This window comes from Bos indicus x Bos taurus, chromosome 8, assembly GCF_003369695.1.
Source record: "Bos indicus x Bos taurus breed Angus x Brahman F1 hybrid chromosome 8, Bos_hybrid_MaternalHap_v2.0, whole genome shotgun sequence".
Lineage (NCBI taxonomy): Eukaryota > Metazoa > Chordata > Mammalia > Artiodactyla > Bovidae > Bos > Bos indicus x Bos taurus.
The window spans coordinates 35,725,289-35,749,425 of record NC_040083.1 but is presented as its reverse complement, the minus strand read 5'-3'; the positions used below and the strand labels follow the sequence as shown (position 1 = coordinate 35,749,425).

General features: G+C 36.1%; 1 protein-coding gene across 42 annotated transcripts in view; it reads right to left on the bottom strand.

The window, feature by feature from the left end:
• Positions 1-24,137, bottom strand: part of PTPRD (protein tyrosine phosphatase, receptor type D) — a 2,534,232-nt gene that overhangs the window by 652,725 nt on the left and 1,857,370 nt on the right. The window lies entirely within an intron of this gene.

Genomic DNA, 24,137 nt, shown 5'->3' with positions numbered 1-24,137 from the left:
CAGAATTTGCATCTAGTCACATGCAAATAAATGCTTACTTTCAAGCAGGCTCCCACCAGATTCCTTTTCTTATAAAGCCACATTTTCAAAATCAGAGTTTGAGTATGACAAACATAAGCAGAGTTTAGGTTTTCAAGTTACCTATAATTTGCATCCACTCATTCCCTAGTTCATCCAGAAAGAAAATATTCAGGTGACTGTTACAAGCTATTTCCAATGTTTGCTGTGCCTCTCCATCCTCATCTGCCTATACCCAATGCAGTGTTTTAGCAGGGCTGTTGTGCTGATGAAAATGTCCTTCTTAATCTTGACTTCTCATCCTTGGTAATCACTCCAGACTTAAAGTAACAATATATAAATGTTTGAACTTTGGGCTTTCCTCCTCCTTTACTCTAAAGATTACAATTAAATAAGTGTGCTTTTTTTTGTTTTGTTTCAGTTTGTTTTCGGTTTATCTTTCTATCCATTGACTTAGAACATTTGGAGAGGAGACTTGAAGGACCAAGAAATCTTATGGCTATATATCATAATCTATTTTCTGGTTCAAATGATAAGACTTAAATAATGCATTTTCCACTGAAAATTAGGTCAATGTATAATCTCTTTTCATTCATTCATTTCTGAGTTTCCCATTATGTGCCAATTTCTCTGATGATGGAGAACAAATGCCTAGTCTTAATATTCATAGAATAGACTTAGTTTTATACAGTCCTCAACAAGTTTACAGCTTAGAGGGGGGATCAGATACATGAATGATTTTAATAATACATCATATTTCAAAAGAGACTACAGGGAGAAGTTTTGTTGGAATTAACAAAAGTCCAGGGTAATCAACCTGTTAATGGTAAGATGCTGTGGAGTACATGGATGAGAGAGTTATTAAAGACTTAGGATCTAAAGGAATTGTAAATTGACTGAATTTGGGAGGTGAGAAAGAAAGAGGGGGTGGGGAGAGGAGGGAGAGTAGGAGAGAGGTAAACAGGACAGAGAAACTAATTAAAAATACAGTTAGGATTGCTGAGTTTCGTGAAAGCACCATTCACTAAGGTATGTAATATAGGAGCTTCAACATATAATCACACAATAAATACAGCAACCAAGAAGCCTATATCTATACCATTAATCCCAATATCGCAGTATCTGCCCTGTTGGTTCACAAGTGTTCTTGAACTTGTCAGGATTTATGCTTGATTTATGTCTTGATTTATGCTTCAGGAATACATTTACCATAATATTTAGTATAGAGTGAAGTTGCTCAGTCATGTCCGACTCTTTGTGACCCCAAGGACTGTAGCCTACCAGGCTCCTCTGTTTATGGGATTTTCTAGGCAAGAGTACTGGAGTAGGTTGCCATTTCTTTCTCCAGAGGATCTTCCCAACCCAGGGATCGAACCCAGGTCTCCTGCATTGTAGGCAGATGCTTATACCATCTGAGCCACCAGGGAAGCCAATATTTAGTATAGCACATACACTATTTAGATACACACTGCCTCATAATTGAACATTGGTAAAATGCTATTGTTTAATCTGATAACATATTAGTGAAGGACAAAGATGAAAGCCGCTCTCATGAACTTTCTTAGACAGCAATTCCTCTCAGTACAAAGAATCAACTAAATGTCCACAAAAACAGACAAAAAAATCAGGACCATTACTCTTAAGATTTAAATCTCTCCCCGAGACACAAATTATGGACACATTTTCTACAAAGTAAATTTGAGCTAAGCTTGCCTAAGCTTTCAGTAAAGACATTAGCTTAGTTAGCATATTAATTAAGACAAGTTATAATGCCCTCTTCTCCTCATTGCTATATGAGTATTACATGCCGAACATTTGTCTGGCACCATTCTACTACATAGAGTCTGTCCGAGGTTGCTGGTGGTTATAGTTCTGCTCCAAAATTACTGAAGTATGTTAACGATTCCTGACCATTGGGTGCTTTATTTATGTTTTTGGACTATGTAATTGAATTTTAAATGCCCATTATGTGATTAAGAATTTAGAATACTGCAAAATCTTTCAGAATCTCTTAATGGGTATAATAATGTTGCTACTATTCATGTTGGTAATTTAAGTCTGTCGTTTATTCCACTGGAACTCTTGTTCACTCCCCACAGAATGGAGATACTTTCCCTTACTGCCATTGGTATTTATTTGAACAGGTTATTTAAGTTCTGTGTTTTACACTGCTTGCAGGGAAGAAAATAGAATATTAGTAAAGGCTCTGGAGTCACTTCAAAGTTTTCCTTTTGCATTGAGATGTAGATTAACTACATCAAGTAGATAGGTAGGAGAAAAACAGAGGCACGTTCTTCATTTTTGAAGGATAAGAAATTCTCTAACACTGAATATGTCTCTATCATTTACTTTGAGCAAGAAATATTTTTTTTCCTCCATCAAGAACTATAGAAATAAAATTTATAGACTCAGTGGAAATAACATATTAGCTCTTCGTTTATGTATTAGTTCTTCATCTATATGTCTGTATGTGTGTTATGTACCCCTAAGAACACACAGATACACATACACATAGCTGTTTATTCCCAAATGTGTCTGTATTGCAAATCCTTCCAAATCTAATTAAAATGTAACCTGAAAAAGAATATTTCTTTCCTACCGTAAAAAACTGTGAATAACAACTAGAGATGTTCTCATTTTTCATTTTAAAAATGATCAACCATTTAAATAGAAACTGAAGCAAATCAGCGGGATAAATACTGGCAATACTATGATCACTGAGGTCCATTTAACGGTTTACCCACCAACAGTCTCTTCAAATTCTTCTTTCAGTCTTCATTTTTTATAGTTGCTTTTTAGAAAAATTGTAAAGTTTTCCTTAAAAATGCAAAATTGATGTGTCTGTCTTTAGGTCTCATTTACAAAGTAATGAAAAATAAAATTAGAATAGGCTAATATATTAGTGTCTAAAACTTGGGTCAATTATGTATCTAACTTGCCAAAAGAAAAAGAAGAGTGTTGGATTCTTGTAAAAGCAAAGGTTTTGAGACTGTAGAATGTCCTGTATCTCTGTCTCAATTCATTAAGAGCTGAGGTTCCAACCTCAGGCTACATGGTTTAGTTCTTGATGCTGCTGCTGCTGCTGCTAAGTCACTTCAGTCATGTCCGGCCCTGTACTTAGCTTTAAATCCAGTAGTTTCTTTTTCCCAAGATTAAATTTTATCCTTCATATGCTCAGTCACTGACTAAGGGTCTTTGCAGATCTCTGAAAGAAGTAATACCAAAGACTTCAGTATCTCATTCAAGTTAAGCACTTCATCAGTATTCTCCATTAGGAACTTTCTGAAGCAGTGGTTGATCTGCTGGTTGGAGATCCTCTCCATCTTTCTCTTGCCAATATTTTCCTGGAATAAACTTAACCTCAGTATCCCTTTGACACTGCACCTTCCACCGTCTCTTCTCAAAACTACCATTGCAAAATAATGGCAATAATGATGATGATAATGTCCATCAGACATTATGCTATCTTAATGACTCATATTACTGCCCAGATGTAACACCCCTTGTACCCTGTTTTTACTGATGATAAGACTCAGGTTCAAGCAAGGAAAGAAAAAGAATGTTTATAGACTGAAGGTTTGGCTTCGAGCTTGAAGATTAAGACCTTGTCTTGGCATAGCGGTGATCACACATCAGGAACTACTGATAAAGCCATCTCAAAGTGCCATTTGCAGAAGTTTATTTGACCCTTCCACCAGGCCAGGGTGGAAATGACTGTTATGCTCCCTTTGTTTGTAAATACCTCTATTACACTAAAATGAACTTAAAATGTAAAATGAAAACAAAACAGTGGTTCCATTTATAAGTGCAACTGCTCCTAGAGTACAAACAAAATTATACATATGTGTGATATATATATATGTATATAATTAAATGCATAGATGTGTGTATGTAATTATAGGTATACACACATACAATTCACGTATATAATTCATATATATTTCTTAGTAAAATAAATCTGCATTTGAGTCCCAGATCTGCTAATTCTATTAGTTATAAACCTTGGGTAACTAGCTCAACCTCATTTATTTCAGTTTCCTCTTTATCAAATAAGGAAGATAATTCCTTAAAGTATTGTTATGAGGAGGGAGTTTATACTGAAGGTATACATTCAAAGTACTGTAGAAGTGAAAAGTAATAACATTATATTTGACAAAATAAATAACACAATTTTGATAGAAAGATAGTTGTATATCAATTATGGTAGCTGAAATATATTGGACAGGAACCCCAGTCAAAATAGAACTTTCTTAAAGGGCTTTAATTAACTGGTCAATATGTAACAGATAATAAATGTCTTAATTTAATGTGCTGGCATCATTTTGATCAATGACTGAAATTAGAGTCTGGTGTCCACTTTTCCCATTGCTAGTCATTATTTTAATAATATATTATCACCTGCCGTTGTTAGGTTGAGGCTATTTTATAAAGCTGGTCTAAAACAGGTACAAGTCACCACTTTTGGCTCCACCCCCCAGCCCCTGTTTATGTGACAGGCTGTTACTGTCCCACCTGATTGGTGACATGGACATTAACATTTCATCTGGTGCATGGTGGAAAGGACATTAACCAGCCAGCATCAGCAGCCTGGGCCTGCTGTCAGTGATGATATCAGACACATGACTGAATGTAACAAGGAACAAATGCTTTTCAGAGATGAAAAGAACAGCAGTTACAAATTAACACTGAGGGAAGGCAAAGGAAGGCAGGACAATCCCATCCCTGTTACTAAAAGAGCTTCAGTTTAATTAAATCTAACAACTATACACGGTCAAAACAAAGTTTAAAAAAAAAAAGAGGAGGGGAATGCGATGGGCCTGAGTGACTCTGATTTCTTTCTTTTTTCAAAAACATTAATTTCAGCATTATTGAGGTATAATTGACAAACAAACTTGTAAGATATTTAGAGTACACATCATGGTGACCTGACACATGTTCACATTGGGAAAGGAGTCACTGAGTTAATGAATCCATTACCTCACATATCTATCCTTGTTTTTTAAAAAATGGTGACATCTAAGTTCCACCCTCCCAGCAAACCTCAACCATATAACACAGTGTCATCAACCAGAGTCACTATGCCCTGCACCAGATCCTCAGACCTTATTCATCCTGTAGCTGACAGGTTGTACCCTTTTACCAACATCCCCCCACTTCTCCCATCCCACATCCCCTGGCAACCACTTTCCTCCTGTTTCTGTAAATCTGACTTTTTTTTGATGCCACAAATAAGTGACTTCCCTCTAATTTTTGCCCTTGATTAGTCAAACACATTCAGAATCTGAGCTTCGGTTTCACTATGAATAATTTGTCAGAGACAGTTTTTTTTTTTTTTAAATCTCTTTCTTTCCCTGATTCTCACCTCCTGCCCATTTCAGATCAGTTTCCAGTCATGCTCTGCCTTTAAAAATATATATATATTTCAAATTCTTTCCTTACTCTTCATTTCCACTGCATTTGTCACTTCATTACATCACACTGGCCCACGTGCAGCAATTCATCCTGTGGACTAGAATCTTTCTAAAGTACAACTTTAAATATAACACTCTTGCAAAAAGACTTAATAAACTCCTTATTAGTAACGGATTCAGATCCATACTCCATACCCTGACCTTCCAATGCTGTATCTGTTTCTCTGATAGAAGATAGAAGATAACTCCTTCTATTTTCCAGTTTGATCACTACTTACTAGGCAACATGATTCCACAATCTCATTCACAGCCTCATCCACACTGATGCCCATGCACACTACACTCAGGATCTTCACTGCTCTGCACCACCTCTCTAGTTTGTGGCATGCAGTCTCAGCAGTTGTGGAGAGCAGGCTTAGTTGCACCGTGGCATGTGGGATCTTAGTTCCCCAACCAGGAATCAAACCCCAGGCCTCCATTACAAGCTGGATTCTTAACCACTGGGCCACCAGAGAAGTCCCTGAAATTCTGTTTTCTTAAAAGGCCCAGTTTAACCCAGTCCCTCTAGGAAATCTTCTTTGAATAAGCTAGTGAACAATTGCAGAGTTACATTAAAATCACATTATTCTTAATTCCTATAATATACTTCACCTTGGCTTAAAAAAAAAAAAAAAGAAAGAAAACTTAAAGTTTTCTCAGACTTGTTGCCTTGGAAAACTATCCCTAAGTCATGTCACTTTTGTAGAAAGAGCATGAGGTATTGATCTAATATACTCATACAAAACTAAGAACATTCTTGCTAGTAAAATGTAATTAATCACACACCTATAACACACCTATAAAGAATCAAGTGCATTTGGGTTCAAGAAAAAGATAGCCAACCATTAAACCAACACTATGACCTAGCTATCCTTCAATTTTTACATCAATACTGCTTGTTTCTATTCCTTCATTTTGGTGTCAGTTTATGATCTGTATTCATCAGGGCTAAAGGTCAGTTAAAAACAAAAAGGAGAAAATTTCCCCAAGGAGTCAGTGGAGTATAGGTTTGAAGTGTTGTTGGGAGCTCTGGCTCCTCTTGGTGACCTCAGGAAAATCACTTAACCTCTATGAGCCTCAATTTATTTATGGGGTTATTAGTGCTGGATGTGGGGAAGGATTAAATGATGTAACATGAGGAAAGCCCTAATCATATAATGTGGGCTTGCTGACTGCAGCTGATGGCCTGCAAAGGAGGCAGAAAACTCTTTACTCGGCACTCTTGCCTTCTGTCTTCTAGAAAGTGGAGTCCTGCTGAAGGCGGATGCCACCCCGCTTGACTTGAGAGCAAAGGACTAGTCAGTGTGGTTGTTTGGTTTTCTTCTACTCTCCTTTAGAAAAGGTTAATGGATTCCCAGCCTACTCTCCTGCAGGAGCCTGGAGAAACAAAAGCACAGTTCAGGCTGTGCTTAGATCAATCCCTTGCTCAGTCTCTCTGACCCTTCATCTCTTTCTTTCTAGATCTTTATCCTTTCCTCTTTGTCTCCATCCTCTCTCAGACTCTTTCTCTGTTGGTCTCTTTTTATCTTTAAACCTCTGTCTCTGTATGTCTCCCTGCATCTCTATCTCTGCTTTTTTGTTGACTCTATCCTTTTACCACTCTTTTTCTCTTTTCTCTGTTTGTTCATCTTTCTGTTTTTATTAATTTATCTTTCTATATTTCTTTTACCCCTTCAAATATTCTCTCTTATATTTGCTATTTTCTTCTGGGACTCCCTAGAAAGCTGTGCCTTTATACGGTTTTATTATTATTATTTTTTTAATCACTATACTATGAACTAAATCTTGGGTTTAGCTTTAGGAAAAGTAACCAACATTGCCTTCATCCTGTTCAGTGTTCAAGGATATTCACACTGCCCCAGCATAGAAAAAACAAAAATAAAAAAACTTTATAGGGTCCAGATAACTTAAGAGGTCCGTACTTTAATTTGTGTTAGGTGAGGAGATGGTATAATACCTCAGCTTATAATTAATTTTCAGTCTGTTTTATGGACAAATTATATAATTCTTTCCATGGGTCTAAGAAAAAAGTGCTGTGACAGGTCATATCAGATGTATCTTTGGCAAAATAACAACAACAATAACTTGTATTTATGAAATGATTACAATGTGCCAAATACTATGTTAAATCTTGTGCTTCTACTGAATTGCCTGATCCTTACAACTACCTAGGAATTGGTGGTATTATTATTACCACTGGAGAAGGCAATGGCACCCCACTCCAGTACTCTTGCCTGGAAAATCCATGGACAGAGGAGCCTGGTAGGCTGCAGTCCATGGGGTCGCTAAGAGTTGGACACGACTAAGCGACTTCACTTCCACTTTTCACTTTCATGCACTGGAGAAGGAAATGGCAACCCACTCCAGTGTTCTTGCCTGGAGAATCCCAGGGACAGCGGAGTCTGGTGGGCTGCCGTCTATGGGGTCACACAGAGTCGGACACGACTGAAGCGACTTAGCATTATTACCACTGGGCCAAGGTTCAGTGTGTTGTCCAAGATTATGCACAAGGAAGTTATGTCCAGACAGTATAGCCAGAGAATCTGGGCTCTTGACCACCATTTCCATACATCTTTAACAGTATGACTGATTGTAACTGGTGTTCATTGTTTTAGTTTTCTTTTAGATAAAATACAATAACATATATATATCATATTTGATCTTAACAGTGGGACTTTTTTTATTTATTTTATAAAACATCTTCATGGTGGTACAAAACCAGGTTGTAAAGTACAATATACCTTATGAACAGGACCTGGAATTTGTGCATCTTTCACAATTCCTGCTAGATTAGATGCCCCTGCTTAGAATGAGGGTCTTAAAGAACAAAAAGAATATAATAGATTTAACATAATAGATGTCATAATAGATGTAACTCAGGCCACAGAAATCATGGCTGGATAAGGGCTTCCAGTTTTGTTTTGTTTTTTTCTAGTTTGAGCAGAAACTAGAAAGCTTTTTCTAGTTGTAAGAATAGTGTATCAAGACTTATTTCCACCGTGGAGAGGAACTAAATGGCAGATAAAAATGTTAAAAGTAATTTATGATATTAAATCTTGCATTACTATTTTTAAAACTACATTTCATTTAGAAACCATTTTATTTTATTTAAATTAAGACATTATCAACTCTACTCCCTAGTTCATGGCCTAATCTGCATGAAGAGCCTCTGTAGGAAAAACAGTAAAAATGAAGTTGAATTAGTCATAAATAATAATCACTTCCATTTATATAACACCTTTGAAAAGATCCCTAGACAGCTACTAACTTTTAAAATCATACACTCGATTTTAAATGCAAAAACATCCTTCAAATGTGATGTTGAGGTTACAAATTTAAACACATTAAGGTCAGCAAATGAGAGAGTTATGGTTTTCATTATAACATTATCTCACCCACAGAAGAATGCTTTATTTTTTTTTTTTCTTAAAATCTTTATTTAGCAGTTCAACTGCTACTGAAAATACCACATCTATCCAAATATTTAGCAAAGACAAAATGTAAACATTGGGGCACTGGGGCCTTCCATGTGTTGTTATTTGAATTATAGCATAAAATAGATGCAATTTGAATTTTTATTTTGCCTGGAATTATAAACTAAATGAAAATACTGATCCAGAAGAGAATTTTCATCTGCTCACCTTGCTTGCTTCCATTTGTCCATTCCTTGAGTTGAAGGGCAAACGGAGGCACAGAAGGCGAATGGTGGTGTAGAAGGAAGGGTAGTGCAGAAACTAATATGTGCTGATTGCCTTCCGTGTTTGAGAACTGTAAGGTAAGTTGAAAATGCTAACTCGTCAACCCTTATGACAATTCCACAACTAGATATTAGTACATCTATTTGCATATGGGACTATGGAAAAGTAGAGAGCTTAAGTGACTTGGCCAAGGTGAAACTGTTCATGAAATCTAAATTTGTGAGTTTCTGCTGTTGTTCCCACTTTTCTCACTAGATGAGGTGGGCGATGGAACCCAAGAACGTCTCTGCTGACTGCCTGCCATGTCCTTAAGCTAGGTCTTAATTTAGAGGTTATGCATGTTTAGGAAACTGGTAGTAGAATAAAAAGCTAGGACACAATGTTACGCTCAAAGTTAAAACTTCTCCAGCATATTCCTCAAAAATGACATCCAACATTTTAATTTGGGAACATATGGAGAAGGGTATGTGAGTCCAGTTGAGGAGAAAGCTGTGGGGCAAGACCATCTGCTTATATGCACCAATTCAGTCACCTTCTGAAAAAAATAAGGAGCGTGATGTTGTTTATTAAACAGGTTGTCACTGTACTGGAGGAGGAAGGTTTTCTCACGTAATAGGTAGAAACTATTTGTAATGGAAATATATTTCTAGATGTCACAATATAATATACCATGGTGTCATATGCACAGTTATAAAATGATATAGAATAGAGAAAGCATCTAATTCTTCTAGTACATAGAACTCCCCAGAATTTTATACACTCTTTTGAAGTCACTGAAACTTGAATCATGTTCAGAGCTAGAAAGGCTCTCAAAGCTCTTCCTCTGTTACTCTGAATCTCTTAAAGATATCAAAACAGGCCAGAGAGATCAGTTGAGTTCTTTAAGCTAATAATTACTTAGTCTAGAACCCAAGTCACTTACTCTTCTTATTCCTATTTTAATTCCAGTTTCTAACCATAGCAAATAGACTTTGGAGGACAGCTCAGTGTTGAAACTTGCTTTGTGGTACAGAGTTATTTCAGAAAAGTTTTGATAGTTTAATTCTATTCAGGACTATCTGGAAGCACTCCTTATTTAAAGGATGAGTTTTGGAGTGGTTGCATGAAGCCATTCATTTAGGATAAGGGTGTGTGTGTGACAGAGTGGTGGTGGAGAGGGAAAGAGAACAGAAAGACAGAGAAAGTGTTGCTAGATATACTACTCCCCCACCTTGATTTAATCACATTTCTTAAATTTTCTTTTTATCTTTGGGCCACCCCTTCTTAATTGCCAATTCTCCTTATCCAGTTCTGTAAACATGGGAGTGTGTCGGGGCTCAGTCTTAAATCTCTTTTTTTTTCCCTCCTTATCTATTGGGTTATGTAATCAAACCAATATCACTTGTAGGCTGTTAACTTCACACTTAAAACTTCTAGCACTAAACTTCCTACTATAATCTTGATTCATTTAGCTAACAATACTAGGATATTTCAACTTCGCTATCTAGGAGCCATCCCAAATATAGTCTGTTCTCAGCCAAACTTGATCTCCCAACTCCTATCTCCGTGTTTTTTTTGTTTGTTTTTTGTTTTTTTTTATTGCATTATATAACCCTGCTATACACCCAGTTACTTGGGCCAACCTTGAAATCATCATTGACTCTTTTTTTCCTTTCCCATTCCACATTCAGTCAACTAAGAAATCCTGTCTGATTTACTTTCACAATACATCCAGGGACTAACTTCTCGAAACTTTTACCATAATACCCAAGTTCAAGCCACTATCATCTCCTTTATGGACCACAACAAGAGTCACCTAAATGGGCGGCCTAATTTTCTTCTTGCTTCCTATATTCTATGCTTTGCACATTAGTAAATGCTCTCTTTCTCCAAAACCTCTAATGGATTTTTATCAAAGTCCTTATCATCATGTACAGTGATGCTTCCTTACTTCGTTCAGGTTTGCACTCAAATCATTACTGCTGCTACTGCTAAGTTGCTTCAGTCGTGTCCGACTCTGTGTGACCCCATGGACTGCAGCCCACCAGGCTCCTCCGTCCATGGGATTTTCCAGACGAGAGTACTGGAGTGGGGTGCCATTGCCTATGTATCTAATTCCTTCTCTACTAACATGTGAGCTTCATGAGATCAGGGACTTCATTTGTCTAAAATAGTTGTTAAGAAATAGACTGGTAGTGAATGTTTGTTTTTGTGTACTAAATTTCATGGAACTTGCAACACATAACTCAACATTTAGCATATTAATATAAACAATTATAATCAAAGCATTCCATTTCATTTGTATAATCCTATAAAAGTGCCCAGGACTATTTTTCTTGAATTAACCATACAACAATTATTTTCTACCTTTAATCTTAAACCATATCAACTAAACATAAATACAAGTATTGGACTGATATTTAACACATGCATACATGCATATTCACATACAATTTCAAACCAAACGTATGGGTAAATGAAGCTTTCTTTGCTCCGTATCCACAGGAGATTGGTTCCAGAACCCTGTCTACTCCCTAAGGATACCAGAATCCACAGATGCTCAAATCCCTTAAATAACATGTGTAGTATTCACATATAACCTACACATATCCTCCCAAATACTTTAAATCATCTCTAGACTACTTATAATATCTAATACAATGTAAATGCTGTGTATCACTAAATAGCTGCAGGCACACACAAAAAGCACATTTTGCTTTTTGGAACTTTCTGGAATTTTTTCTCAGATATTTTTGATCTAAAGTTGGTTAAATCCAGGGATGTGAAACCATGGACTGGGAAGGCTGATTATACTAGTTAGTATGCAAAGAAGTCCTTGGTCCCAGGCTTAATTTTGTTTCTTTCTGTTTTCTTGAGCATTTGGTTAACTGCTGGTGGTTTCTTCATTAGCTAAACAATGTGGATAAAAACAATGGCCTCCAGGCACCACACTTAAAATTTAATTAAAGAAAAATAAGCAATATAAATAAATAAATAATGTAAATAAACTATTTAAGAAATACAAATTATATTAAAGAAACCTACCAAAACTTATCATTACTACAGATGCAAAATACAGACAACATTTTCAGATTCATCTTCAGTAGTCCTGTGGAAAAATTTCATGCTCATTCCGGCCTGTTATACTTTAAAAAGGATGTTGAAAAATCAGGCAACATCTAAGGAAAGAGCAATACATTGATGAAGAGGACCCTTGATAAAAGGCTAGAGGAGTTTGCATCATTTTGTCTGGAAGAGAGATGACTGAAGAAGGATATTATAACTCTTCAAATATATGAAGGGCTATTATTAGGAAAATGTAGGCCAGGTGTTTTTGAGCTCCACTGAGGTCAGAATAAGAAAAAGTTGGCTGAGTTTATTTAAACATTTGAGAGAACGCCTTGAAAGTAAAGGTTACTTATAGATTCCCGGAGACAGAAGACAGGCTGTCTTCTTAACAGGAGATCTTGAGATACCATCTGCTTGGATGAACAGATACTCAGAGGTACTGCTTCAGGCTCTTGGACTCACTTATTCTAGTATCAAAACCACTGGATAACTGGTAAAGGGGAGAGGGCTAATTTGGAAGACAATCACCTGCATGAATTCTCAGCTCAGGGAAATACAAGTGCCCTTTTCCAAGTTCCCTCCAAGGTGTGCTTTTGATTGTAAATTTCCCCCCAGCTTTTTACAGAATGATATTTCCTCTGAAGAGGCCACTTCTACTTTTCACTGTCTTCCACAGAAGTTTATTTTCAAAACACAAGGCAAAAGGGCAAAAATCTTCTCAATTTTCATCACGATTTGAAAATCTGAATTTAAAATCTAAAACGTGTCTTTTAATTAAAAAAAAAAAAAAGCCTTCACACACATTTAAGTCCTGCGACATATATAGTGCTAATTCGTCAAATCATCTCAAATGTAACTGTCCTTTGGCTGAAGAAAAAAAAAGAAACTCATGTCTAAGACCTACATATAGCATCCATTTGCATATCTATGCATATACTCACACACCTTATTTTACATTAAATCTGTCTCTATACTATTTATATTTATACCCATTTGCTGAGTCCAGATATATTTGGTCGGTTTTGAATTCTACCAAGTATTCTTCAGAAAGTATTCTTAAGAAGTTATACTTGGTAAGACTTTGCAACAAAGCTGAATTATGGTAGAAATCCTATACAAATACTCAATCTCTCCAACAGCAATAAATTACAATGTCAGAAACAGAAGGTGCTGACCTCCCAGTGTGAACAGAGTGAGGGTGGTGATGAGGATAAAGCTCTTGATTAGAAATGTTTTTCTTGAAGAATAAAGCATTTATGCAAGGAAACAGCCATGAATAAAATCTATCACCTCTTGATATTTATCCATATAAAGTACAAGATGATTTCCCTTCAAGGGAAGGAAAAGAGGAAATAGAAAAACCTCATATTTCAGATTGATACGCAAAGTTATAAATGTTTAATGCATCTGATTACTACAATTTTAGTGTTTTTCCCCCTTGAAACTAATGAAGTAATTTTTTTTTTAACAAAGAAGAAGCAAATGAACAATCCTGAAAGTGAAAATGCATTTTTAATGTTAGAATATAGAAGTGACTACTGGGTTGTGTGCAAATCTTTTTGAAAAATAATAACACATTGCTTGAGTGGATTGCATTTTTTTAAAGTCAAGATCAAGGATCGGAGCTGTGTAATATGCCTCACAATAGGGGAACAGCCATCAAGCTCCTGAACTCCACCAACCATGATAAAAGCAGACATTTCTTTCATTCTCTCCCTGCCTTTCTCCCTCTAAAATATCTGATAAAATATACCCTGAAATAAAGAAAGAACATTTTCTCAGAAACTGAACTCATCATCATCTTTCCCAGTGGTTCTTAATCCTTGACATAGTTTGCTTTAAAAAAAAAAAAAAAATCAATGCCCAAGCATCAGCCATGACATTATTTGCATGGGACTCAAACAATAGCATTTTTGAAAACTCTGCATGTAATTATAATGTGACACCAGGGCTGGGAGCAACGATTAGCCCATTGGCACGCACTACCCTACTACTTTATTAATCATATTAAGAGTAACTCAATCGTATAGGCTAAAAATTTAAGTTCTAGTTACTCATTCCTTCTTGGTTCTCTATAATCCTTCTCTTCCTCAATAATGTCTGTCACCATCACAGTCAAATCTTTCCCTTGACATATTAGAACTATGAACATATTCTTTAATCTTGACTCTTTTCTCACTGAGGCTTTTCATACACAAAGATCTTCTGGAGATGTGACTTTCATCATTTTATTCCCTATACATAGTCTGCAAATTTTCTGTGACTCCCTACTCCATTAGGAAAAACATTTAAGTGTCTTACATAGAACATTCCAGGCCCTTTGAGATCTGGTCCCAATTTTCTTTCTACGTTGACAGTTCATGATTCCATGGCAGGGATCTTCAATTCCTCTAGTCCTGTCTATATCCAACATTTTGTGAATGCCTTACTCAACCCTACATTTTGAATTTTTTCTTCTGTTCCCTTCTTGAAATGCTCACTGTCTGCTCTGTCCAAATCAAACCCTGTCCACTCTACATCCTAGCTCAAGTATTCATTCCTAAAGCATTTCTTAACCATGCAAACAACCTCCCATCGTTTCACTCTCTTTAGCCCTTATTCTGGACATCATCCAATTTGCTCAGTTGTGTTCCTAATGCTATTGATACAATACATGTATCTCATCTAGAGTTCTGAGCACCCAGTGCAGCGCTTCACACACAGTAGGTACCCAATATTCATTTGCTGAAGGAATATAAAATGATTAAATGGCACAGAGCTAACATGATCTCATATCTTAGTGGCTTAATGCTGACTATGCAAGTGCTGGGAAGTGCTGCTTGGATCCCAGTGCCAGAATTATATTTATGAGGGGACATATGGAGGACAAAACAGAAAGGAAAGTTACAGTCCAAAAAGGAAAAAAAAAATGTTCTCAGAAAAAGAAGACCATTTTTAACCTTACAGTGCATTTAGATCTCCAGAAGATCATGTTAAAAAAAAAAAATGTGATGGAAAGTATAACTTCAGCACAGAAGAAACATCAATTTTAAGCTCCTTAAAATGTAATGCTAAATGTCTCTTAAGTGAAACTTTAATCTTTGTTTTAATTCAACACTCTGAGAGACCACTCAAGATCCTTCCATCCTTTTGGTATTGAATGTGTTCTTTTGAATATGAGAGGGGTGCTAAAATTGACTGTTTTACAGAACAAATTGACTTATTTGTGGATCCACAATACTTCATAGCCTTTCCTGCCCTGCTTACCATGTCTATCTTAAGCAAGAAAGTCATGGAGTCACAAATGTTCCTTGGACTTCTCCCTCATAAGGATAATTTCTACCTTTCTCCCAGAAGGAATCTTGGTTTTGATATAACATTTGACTGAACTTTGATTTTCAGGCTTAAAAAAATATTAGTGGCTATGAGAGTAATACTTCTGTAATCTTGAGTGTATGATAGTAGTGGGCCATTTCTCTCATCTCTGGCCATTTAGAATCAATAATATGCTACTCCAGAAGAAGGCCAGAGAATCAATCATGATAAACCCACTCCTCCCATATAAGAGATGAGAATGGTTGACCCAGGAACCAGGACATAAATCAATGATATTTTCCCTTATAGAAAGTATGAGAAAGAGGCAAAGAGCTGAATTAGAGCCAATAAGATACAAAATGAAGTAAGCCTAGCTATTTCAAGAAGAAGAAAAAAAAAAACAAACTTGTTGTTTTTATGAGAAATTCAAAGAAGAGAAAGTCTCTCTCACTCTTTTCCACTAGACATGGCTAAAGAAGCATGTAGCCTTAATACTACAACCCCCAGACATAAGGGAACAAGACAGGATATTATGCTGGTACCATGGCTAGTGTCTGAGACATGAGGTGGATCAGATTATCCAAAAGCCCACTCTTCCTTCCTGTATTCCTACTATGTGAGCCCATGAATTCTATCTTAAGTTGGTTTGAGTTGGGTTTTCTATGAATTACAGTCCCAGGTCCCTTAAGTAATATGATGACTGTGGCAACTAAGACAGATCTTAAAGAGAGGGTATGCATGTTTCCAATGTCCAATTGGCTCAGTAAGTCCAGATGTGTTTGCTTTAAATTGTCTTGTTTTAATAATGGTTATACAACACTGGCTTTAGCACAGAAATGCCTTCAGTCATCAATTTATCAAATATTTACTGAGCACTGACTATGTGCAATCATGGTGAAGGATTCCATGAATCATGAATCCATGAATTCATCCAGAAGATGAATGTTGAACATATGGTGATAGGTGCTACAAGTGTTAGGATGGAGAATAGGATACTAAAGAAGCATAGCAGGGGAGCAAACCCATGGTAAGGACTCTAAGAAAAAATCCTTGGAAATTTACCTTTACCCCAAGATTGGATTTGAAAAGAGGAGAGCTACGGGAAGAGTGGAACAAAAGGAACAACACATAAGGTCTTGGACAAAAGAGTGTGGAAAAACCTGAAGAGCTCGAATGGAGAGAGTGAGCAAAGGAGGGAAGCACCAAGACACCGATGGCCTTTGGAGTCATGGCAGACATTCTGTCCTTCATCCAAAGTCTTAAAGATACAACAAGAGCAAATGTCAGACATAAATTTCATAAGATTAACATTATTCTATTTGCATTTTGTAGTTGTTTAAAAGAAAATCTGTATTTACATATATGAAGCTGGGAATTCATGTTAATAAAAGAATCAAATGAGTATATCAATGGCAAGCAACTCAAATCCTTTAATAGCCAGATGGAAAAAGTTTCATGATCTTGAAAACTTCTGGGTGCTTTAGAATATTCAAAACAAACACTTACCTCTAGGGCATGTAGATGAGGCCACTTAAGCATACTCACGTTTATAAAGTTAATAAAATTAGAGATTGGAAATGAAGCTTTACTCCAACAGCATTTTTTGAGCACCTCATCTATCAAGTGATGAGTGTGCTTCATCACCTATTTTTTTTCCCCAGTCATATTCACATTACACCATTCTGTATATTAGTTGTTTTTATAGAAAACCTGGTAGATTATAATCCATGGGGTTGCAGAGTCAGACCCGACTGAATGACTAAGCACGCATGTACAAATACTGTAAAGACACCCTTCAGGAATTTCATTCCATTTAGTTAGAACCATCTTGAAATTTTTACTAGCTGTGTCAAGGGGGGCATATGTTACATAACTTCTCCAAGCATCAGTTTCTTCCTTTGTAAAGTGAATATAATATTAGTTCTCTGTCAGGACTTTGTTCTCAGGATCAAATGAGGTAATGCCTATTGAACACTCTGCTTGGAACACAGCACGCTCTCAGAAATATTAGTAATTATGAGTAGTAGCCATTATTTTTAATCCATAAAACATGTAGAAATATCAATCCATATGGAGCAGCAGTGAAATGGAAAGGTCACTGGGCTGCCCAGCACTGGAAGACAAGGTATATTTAGAAAGAGACGTGGGGCCAGCAACAAAGATGCATACCAGGGCATTGTGCTTTGGGTAGGCAGAGGGATCAGGAAAAGCAATCCAGGCAAATGAAATCATGTGTACCCAGAAACCTGAAATCCAAAATCCAAACGCATGTGGAGGACAGAAAGATGTCAGGCACTGAAAACAAGAGCAGAAGATAGGGTTTTGAAGGATTAGAGAAAGCGTTCCAACAGGCCTAGCGACATTTTAAAGATCTGGTGGCCCTGAGACAGTGACTCTTAGCCTGTGAGAGAATTATAGGCTTCACATAGACTCTGGCTAAACTAAGAAGACCTGCTTTCTAGTTTAATCCTGACATGTATAAGCTATTGATTCTAAGCAAAATACATATCATTTTTATGTTTCAGTTTTCTCATCCATAAAATGGGGATAATTATATCTGGTTTGCTTACCACACAGCATTGTTTGATTGTTTAAATGAGATAATGGATAAAAAAGTACTTGAAAAATGTTAAAGACCTAAAATATATTAAATTACAAATAAATCCATTTAACAATATTTATTGAATCTTTATCCTTTTCCTGGGATTGTAGCACAAAGATGAAAAGAAACATTCTACTGCTTTATTCACTGTGTCAAATATCAATGATCAACCATACTATATACTACATGCTGCATGTTAAGTTGCCTCAGTCATGTCCAACTCTTTGTGGCCCTATGGACTGTAGTCTTCTAGGCTCCTCTGTCCATGGAATTCTCCAGGCAAGAATACTGGAATGAATAGCCGTTCCCTTTTCCAGGGGATCTTCCTGACTCAGGGATTGAAACCATGTCTCCTGTGGCTCCTGCATGGCAGGTGAATTCTTTACTGCTGAGCCACCAGGGAAGCCCCATATTTGGGTCCCCATATTTGTGTTCTTAATGAAATCTGGCATTTCATTATACTATGTAGTACATATAATGAAATACCAGATTTCATAAAGACATACATAAGGACCCAGTGTGTAAGGAACATCCAGATCTGCTTAGGGAAACTTAGGGAAGAGCTCATAGAGGAGATAGAACATGAGCTCATATGAGCACTGGAAGCTTTCCAGGTGGATGGGGGAGGGAAAGATGTCCCCAGGAGAAAGGGCAGAATGTATACAAAGCACATTATCTTCCTGGACTGAATTAGGAACAAAAGTTGCAAGTAAATCAAACCGAAGGCTACTTGAGGCTCTACATTCTTTTCCAGTGTTATCATGGTCATTTCAGTTGTAGAGTATGTTGGGGAATGACTGACCTTGATCCTGAAATATTCCTCCTGTTTGACAAAGTTCTGTAATTCATTCAACTAGGTCAGAATTAGCCTTGCACCTGCAAAGATCACTGTCTCTAGGAATCAACAATGAACACACTCTCTTCTCTGATCTTTCCAAAGTACAAGTTCTACATTCATCGAGGGAGCCCCTCCTCCAGCTGAGAATATTAACTGAGCATCTGATGTGGTTGTTTGCCTCATTTCAGCCCCCTGGCTAAACAGAAGGTTTCAGTTTTCCACTGCCTGCTAGGCTACTTAACCCTTCTAAGCAGAAATATTCAGATGAAAGAAACCCAACTGTTGTTATAATTTTGTAGATATACTACATCTGCATATGACTTCATGGCATCTGGCACTATTTGAAACATACAGAATCCAGGGCTGCAATTTCAATTTTTATAAGTATGTCATGTAACAGTTTAGAAAACATTTACTTACCATGACAGCACAAAACCTCAGCTCTCAAACAAGGTGTAATAAGTAAAATTACAGAGTCTGCAGAAATATTTATATAAGAATATATATAGAATGTATCATGTAAGGAAAAGTCTAGTCAAAGATAGGTTACTGTATGCAATTTTAGATTTTATCCTCTTTACATAAAGATGGGTTTTTATAAAATATCCTTTACGTTGGAGAATGTAAAAGGAGACATTTCTTATATCTCATTCATTAAATAAACTTTTTTGAATACCTGATGTACTAACCATGCTGCTGGACAATGAGAATGAAGAGGGGAAAGGAAAGAAGATAGAAGATATAAGCGAACAAAGAACTACTTGATGAGAACAAGTTATGTATCTGCTCAGATACCATTTCCTCTGTGGAACCACTCCACATTCTTGATAAAGTGGGCAGTCTGGATGGTCCGTCTTTCAAAATCCTCACAATCAGGGAAGGTGGATGATACAGAGAAACTAATGTGTGCATGTTTTCCCAGGAAAACATGCAGGATAGTTTCTCTCTTTCCACATAGATTGCTAAGGTGGAAAGACAGTACTCTGTGATTTCAGCAGTCATCTGTTTCAACACAATGACCATAGTCGAGACCTGGGGGGAGTGAGTGAAAAAAGACAAAGGGGGAGGAAAGATGGGAGGATGAGATAAAAGAGAGAAAAGTAGAGAAAATCTTATTACATTATTTGAGCTTTGTATCAAGTGAGGCTAAAGCCTTGCTTCTTAGAATTGACTTCTAACTTGAGTAGAAATTAATTAGCAGTTTGTTTCTTTAATTGATAATCTGAATGTGGGATGTTTCAAGTGTCAGATCTTAAAATATCAAATTATCTTAGCTAAGGAGGGATGGAGAAAATAATTCATCTCTTCTTTACAAGAAATTTGGTTATGCTACAGCCAAGAAACCAGTTAATCTATACTTACTACATTTCAGGACTCAGGCTACCAAAGACGGAGCTTTGAAAAACTGGTACAAGAATTATTCAAAAAATAATGCTGTGGCATCATCATTCATTAATGTCAGAGGCATGTATATTCTGTAAGCCAACAACTCATCTCCTTAGGAACCTGTATACATGCATACGTGTGTGTGTGTGTGTGTGTGTACACACATGTTTGTGCTCAGTTGTGTCTGACTCTGCAATCTCATGGACTATAGCCTGCCAGGCTCCTCTGTCCATGGGATTTCCCAGGTAAGGATACTGGAGTGGGTTGCCATTTCTGGCTTCAGGGGATCTTCCTGACCCAGGGCTCAAAACCATGTCTCTTGCATCTTCTGAATTGGCAGGTGGATTCTTTACCACTGTGCCACTTGGGAAGCCCTATATATATACGAATATAGATACAGATATAGATATAGATATATATACACACATCAGAGTGCATGCACAGAAGATTTCTTAGCAGAACCAGTTTATGATAGACAAGCAAGAAACAATAGCTGTCTGCCAAGAGTAAAATGCATAAACAAATATATAACGGAATATTATACATCAGTAACAATGAATGTACTATATTTGAGAGCATGGTATAATATCATAATATGAAAATACAAATTTAGACCCAAGAAATATATAAATATCATTCCATTCATCTAGAGTTTAAAAAAGCAAGACCCAAAGATGTTATTTGGGCATATTGGTAAAACAATAAAGAAAAGCAAGGAAATGATCATCAGCAAAGCTAGGGTATAGTTACTTCTAAGAAGACTTGAGTGGTTTGAGATCAGGAAGTAACCCATGGAAGGAGCTGGTGCTAATAAAATCTTACTTTTGATCTTGGTGTTCACTTCATAGTTATTCACTGAATTATGTGTACACAGGTTTTATGAACTTTTTGGTATGTGTGTTATATTTTGGAGTAAAATAACGTACTATGACCAGATGTATTTAGCTCGGGATTGCAAGGAAGATTCAGTCTAGAAAATCTATCATGATAGTTTATCACAAAAGTTAATTATAAGGAAAAAATCATGAATTATCTCAATATGCATGTTCACAGAATTCTCTAGATTTCAGCAGTATTATGTGATTAAAAAGAAGTGCTTATCAAAGCAGGAAACCTGATAAAGGTTACATACCAAGACCTAAGTGAAAGTTATACTCAGTAGGGAAACCTTAGATATTTTCCTTCTACACACAGTAGAAAGACATCACACTCATTATTATCACAACTGCTTAATGGAGACCTGGAAGGTCCTGATAACTCTATGAAAAAAGCAAAATAACTAAAAGATTGGAAAAATGAAAAAAGGAAATAAAGTTGTCATCACTAGTAAATGATATGAATAGTAAGAAGAGTCAGCATGATTAAATTCAGAGTATTTTTTATCTTCTTGTTGGATACAAAAACAACCTTAAAAAACCAATAGTAATTTCTTTTCACATCAGCATTATCCAAAGTGAAAATGCTATTTTAATAGTACAAAATTACACAGTATCTCTGGGTTTTAACTTACCAACTTAAATCTTAGCCCAAGATTTCAATGGAGAAACATTAATTTCTTTTAAAGAACATCAAATATTTGACAGCAAAAACATTCTGTGCCATATTTAGAATTACCAAATAATAAAATGTTTAATTTCCTGCATATAAATAGATAAATTCAATGCAATCAAATGATAAATTTCATCCAGATGATTTTTAGAATTCAGTGCAATCATTTGTGAAAGTGAAGTCGCTCAGTCATGTCCAACTCTTAGCGACCCCATGGACTGCAGTCTACCAGGCTCCTCCGCCCATGGGATTTTCCAGGCAAGAGTACTGGAGTGGGGTGCCACTGCCTTCTCTGATGTGGAAAGATAAAGACAAACAAACAGCTGTTTTTTTTTTTTTTTCTCTGAAAAAGAAGAGCAAAGAGTAGATGTTTGCTCTCTCAGATAATAAGATAAAAGTTCTGGCAATAAAACCAGTATGGTTTTGGTTCAGGAACACCCAAGTGAAACCATGAAACAAAATAGTGAGTTTACTAACCAATCTTTGAATATCTGGAAAGTCAATAGCTGATAATCTGCCATCAAAAAATCCATAGGATATTAATGAATTTTTAGCATATGATATTAAGAAAAATGTTTTACAGTATGTATAAAAATAAAACTGGTTTTCTATTGAATATATATATATATATGTTCAAAATAGGAACATATATGAAGTAATTATATAAATAGATGGACAGTTTTTAAAGTTTCTTTTTTAATATATTAGTTCCTTCGACTCTCACAACAATCTTATGAGTCCATTAGTATTACTATTCTCATTTTCATACATGCCATTTGTATAGAGTTTAAGTTGTCCAAATACACTCAGTTAGTAATTGAATGAGCCAAGGTGGTAGATTCAAATAGTAAGGATTGCAATAATCTTGGTCTTAATTACTACATTATAAAGGCAAAACCACAAATGTAAGAGTGATTTTCATCATCTAGATTTGAGGAAAGATACCCTAAACAGAATTTCAAAAACACTAAGGCAAAGAGATAATGAATTTTATAAAATAAAGATTAAAGATTTTTATTTGCTGAAGACCAAATGGAAAAAATTCACAATCAGATGGCAAATTAAAAGAGAAAATTTAATTTGCAATGTCCAAACCAGACAAGATTTATAGCGATATTAACAAGCTAGTCAATAAGAAAAAGAGAGCGTCTCAATTGAGAAACAAGCAAAGGATAAAGAACACTCAATAAGTGAAAGGGAAACCCTCTGGAAAAATGCCTGGCAATCAAGAAAATGATGCCCAAATTCATGTAGTTAGAGAAATGGAAATTAAAACACTGATGTCACTTTTTACTTATCCTATTGAAAAAAAATTTAGAAGGCTGAATCATGCCAAGTGTTGGCAGCGATACAAGAACACTCATTAAATTCCTGTAGATGTTATATACTGAGACAGACATTCTGGAGAACAATCTGGCTGCACTTTGGCAAATCCAGAATATGCACAGACTATGACCCAGCAATGCCACTCAAAGACAAAAGGATTCACATACGTGGAAGTTCATCAGTAGGTTGGTAGTGTTAGTGAAGAGTTAGAGGTTATTGTATAGTCCATACAACAGACTATGTTAAATCAGTTAGAAGTAATAGACAATGGACTTACAGCAGTATGGATGAAATTCTAAATCAGTGCTGAGCAAAAATAGCAAGACATATAATGAGTTCTTATGTACTTTATAAGAATATGCACAAATGAAATACATTAGAATCATTGCTTATGGGTGCATGGACAGAAATGGGAATGGGGAATGCAAATAAAAGGAAGTGAACAAATTAATAAATGGATGAATAAAATCAACAAATGATGGTAATATGCCAGTCAGTAGAGGAATCTGATGAAGTCCTACTTCTGCCCTTGACATCCACGAAAAGGAAAAAAAAGAAATAAAGCAAAACCAACACATACTGGGACTTTATGGAGAATGCATTCTAAGGAAGGAGACAGATATGAAACTAATCATAACATTGCTTTTCAAATTGTTATTTTGATAACTTCTATCAGAGATGAAATCACAAGGTGTTATGAGAGTATGGTAAGGTGTAAGCAAAAAGTAGTATATCACAGTTAAAGAGAAGACATTAGATAAATGCTTATGTGGTATAAGAAACAGAACTATGAGTTAGATGGTTTTACCATTTTAAAACTGAGGGGGTGTGTGGAGCTTCTGTGTGTTCAGTGCTTAACTCAAAATTTCACTTAATATATGTTATGAAGTAATTTGAACATGACTGCTCTTGCTAACTCTCAGGGCTAA